This window comes from Grammomys surdaster, unplaced genomic scaffold (assembly GCF_004785775.1).
Source record: "Grammomys surdaster isolate TR1022 unplaced genomic scaffold, NIH_TR_1.0 953, whole genome shotgun sequence".
Lineage (NCBI taxonomy): Eukaryota > Metazoa > Chordata > Mammalia > Rodentia > Muridae > Grammomys > Grammomys surdaster.
In genome coordinates, this window is record NW_021605372.1 from 246,967 (window position 1) to 251,291 (window position 4,325).

Consider the following 4,325-nt stretch of genomic DNA (forward strand, 5'->3'; position numbering starts at 1 on the left):
AGGAGATCTGAATCCCTCTTTTGGTCTCTGTGGGTACCCGCATGCATGTGGCATACACTCTTACACACTTACACACACGCACACACACACACACACATTTATGTAGCTATATATATAATATTAAAAGTTAGGAAGCTTAATTTTGTTATCAATGGATATCTCCCTACACCAGGTAAATGCCATTCATACAATCCCATTGCTTCAAAATGCATTTAAATAATAAGAAAGGAAACTAAATTGCCTCCTAAGATGTCTGTATCAATCCTCGGGAGTTTTTAAAAGGCACAAACTTACTGGGTCTCTCCTTAGAGTTTCATAAATGGAATGTTCTGGAATGCTGGCCAGGACTTCTCAAAAAAAAAATTCTGTTCAGGTGATTCCAAATGTACAGGTAGCGAGTATTGATGCATCTCTGTTTTTTTTTTTTAATAATTTATTTTTTCTCAAATTGTAATTCATTCACACAGGGGTTATAAACACAGAAAGGCAGGATGTGGGGAAGGGAATGACAATGGAGTGTGGGTGTTCAGGGGGAATACAGATATCTTCAGAACCGGGTATTGGCTGGGTGAAGGTTCAGGGGACAAGTCACTATGACTCTGCCTGTGACTCGCTTGTCCTTATTTAAGTTGGTATTGTCTGCCAAGACTACCTATTTACAAGGTCTATGACTACTCAGGCTGGTAAATTTCCACAAAAGCTGCCTGTTGATATTAGCTTATAGCCATTTGTTTCAATGTTTTTCCACTGAGACCCAAGACTTGGTGTTAGTATACATGTATGACAGGTCTATTGCTAATTTTAGGCCTATGGCTGATTTTAGGCCTTCAGTGTGTAAGCAGGGCTGCCCCTGACATCTCCTACCTTCTCTAAGTATAGAAAGGCTGTGGCAATTCTAAACTTGCGAAGGCGGGGATAGAGGCCTGACCTCCAGTATTTGAAGGGGACCTTGTAGTGACTCCAGTCCCCCTGTCGTTGTCCAGTGAGGCATGAGGGCCATACTTGTCCCGATGTCTTTTTCCTGGAAAGGGGATACTTTTGACATCAACCCCTATGCAGTCAGGCTTGTCCCTCAGGGACCCCAGATAGATATTTTTTATCTTTTATTTATATTCCCTTGCAGTGCTTAGCCTCAGAGCCTAAGCAAGAATTCAGATCGCCTGTCAGAGGGGGTTCTGGGTGGCCCCTCTCAATGCATCTCTGTTTTATTCGTGTGTTTCCACAGCCCTTTCTTGGGGCTTGGCATATAGCAGCCATACAGGAAGTGCTCTGAAGAGGCCTGGCAGTTGGGAAGACCTAAGCTCTATGACTTACTGTATACATTGGATGGATAGTTTTTTTTTTTAAATCTGGGATAAAGATGAGCATCAAAGATGAGTATGCCTGATGATGTGTTCTTTAGCAGTCAGTAGGCACTTTTCACTCCCTCTCTTTCTCTGATATATCAGAGCTTTGGAAAGTAACCAGAGGAGAGGCTCAGGGGCTCTATAGCAGCCACTCCAGGGGCAATGCTAAACTTTTCCAGTACTAGCATTTCTCTGCCACCATGGATCTGTCTATCTTGTGACAATAACTTTGGGCTTCTGCAATGAAAAGCTGGCAGCACTGGCTAGGCAGGAGTTGATCCCTTCTTTGCAGATTTGTGTCTGGTTGAATTGTTGCCTGATATCTGCAATTAAGGGCCAATGAAGTTAACTTCTAAGTCTGCCTGTCCTGGTTCTCGAGAATGGTGGAATATGTGGTCTTAGAGAGAGCATGGTGACCAGCAGGAGGCCTTTGGAGGAAGATAGGAGGGTCTTTGGGGGAAGGTTGCTGTAGTAGCATAGGCCTGCCATCTATCTTGATCTGAAGAGGGGGGATGACTACTTATCTCATTGTCTATTGGGCTTGAACCTGCTCTCCAATCTATACCCATTTTGATAATAACCATGAGAGTATATGTTTATAAAATGAACATATTAAAATCATGAAACTGAACAGAGAGACTTTGGAATGGTTAGTAGGATAACTGGCTCAGGCATTTATGCTTCCAAGCCTGACAATCTGCAATCTCTGTGACTCTGTGAAAGGAAGGGATATGACCTCTCCACCCTGAAGTCCCAACTGGAACAGTCTAAAAGGCTGGACCAAGTGAACTAGCTGTTCTGAAGTTGTCCCAGATGAAAGTCTCTAGAAGGAACAGTTTCAATGCAGCTGAGATACAAAGAAGACAGTGAACTAGAACATCTGGTCTTCATCTAATGCATACATTTTAATAATTTTAATGTATATCAAGTCACAATTTACCCTAAAGTCAATAACAACTTTTAGATGCAAGTGTTTGTGTCTCCCCCGGACTCAAGATCTATTATTAAGCCAAGGATGACATTCATAACCAAATTTGTCAGGCCTGAACTGTGGCATCATAATGTTCTGTCTTTTAGGTGGGATGACAGAAATTCCCCATGTTAGCTCATAAATTCGTTCTTTAAAAATGAAGATTAGTAGGTGTTAAAATGAATTAGCAGCTAATTGACAAAAAATATTAAAACAGTATTCAATAATGGCAAAGATTTGCAGAAAGCAGTTAACTGTGTAGAGCATTTCATGGAAGCAAAATATTTCAACCTCTCTGATTAGGGGTCATGAGAGCAGACCAATTTGTTTAGTCTCCTTCTTCTGGGAAAGAGTCCCTTCCCTATCTTGGGGTTTTCTGCCTTAGCAGCCCTGCAGGTGTGTACAGAGTGCCTCTTTGTGACTTATGCTCTCTTCCTCCTTCCCTTCCTCCTCTCTAAAAGGTGCTCAATTTAAAAATCAAATGAACAAACTCACAAAGTTAGGATATAATCCAAAGATCTGGAAGACATAAGAAAATAACAAAGTATTGTGTGTTTCTTTATTCCTTTATATGTTTTTTATTAGTATCATGTGAAGCATTTGAATATGAAGACAAATGCACTAGGAATGTCCCCTGGAGTAACCCTGCCTACAGTCTCCTTTCAGGGGTGCTTCTTGTACAACTTGTATGGACATCATTCATATTTCTGTTTGACAGGTCCATGGTGGGATTGGGCAAACTTGTAAAGTGGACCAGATAATATTTTTCGCTTTGTAGACCAGTCAGTCTGTTACAATTCCTTAGCTCTATTGTTTAATGAAAAGAGCCATAGACAACTTAGGAGAAGAAAAACATGACTATTTTCCAATAAAACTTTATTCACAAAACAGATGATAGGCTGAGTTTGTCCAGAGATTGTGAATTGTGACTCATTATTCAAAAGGTTATTAAGGTACTTAAAAGGGTGACTTGTAAAAAAATAGGGTAAAGAAAGTGCTCCTGGAGCGCTGCAACAAGGGGGATCTCATTTTGATGATGGAGTGTCCTCAGGAGAGACAGTAGTCAGTGATATTGAATGAGGGGTGTGTGTGTGTGTGTGTGTGTGCGCACACACGCACACACAGACACACAAGTTATGATCTTGTTAAAACTACCCCACTTTAATACTTCTTGTTGTAGCTAAAAGACATCACTCAGCAGGGGTCATGCAGCCTTGCAGTGAGGGAAGGAGCATATGACATAGGTTTCACTCAAAGCTCCCTGTCAACTGTCTTTCAGAGAAGGGTCCTTGAGCCCTGATGACTATGATCATTGAAACAGGGACACAGAGAAGATCTAGTCCTTCCTTCAAGATTGGACTAAAGCCAAAAAACTCTTTCACTAGTTATTTAGTGAAAGCAAAAGATACAGAAATTCAAATGAAATCAGAGCATTAAGGGAAACCAGAGGGAAGGATAAGTACATGCAGTTCATATACAGATTCCAAATGCTACCTCAGCTTGTGTGTCCTTATGGGTCTCAGATTCTCTAACATTCCACATGGTCTTTCCAGTTATGGTACCTTCTAATTAGGTTTTGCTTAGCCTGAGGAAATCCCTGTCTCTAGGTAATGGATGACACGTGAGGTTTGTCATTAGGAATGATGTAGGTAGAGAGTCCCACTCTCAACATACGAAGACATCCCAGGGCAAACATGCCAATTAGCTTTACATAGCTAAAAGTAGAATCTGTGTAAAGAAAATAAAGTACAAATAGAAAAGATTAGGAGTAGTCCTTCTATCTGGGGATGACCTCTGCTCATTCTGACATGGCATTTTCTATGCAATTTTCTGTAATATACTCTGGGTCTTTCCTGGACACTAATTATAGATCCAGAGAGCAATAATGACAATGCTATAACAAGAGGGTGACTCTGTCACAGCAGAATAAGCATAGAAAGGCTGTGATGAGTAAAGAGGGAGAGAAACTCCAGGGCCCCTCTGGGTATAGGGCAGGGAGCTGCAACTTC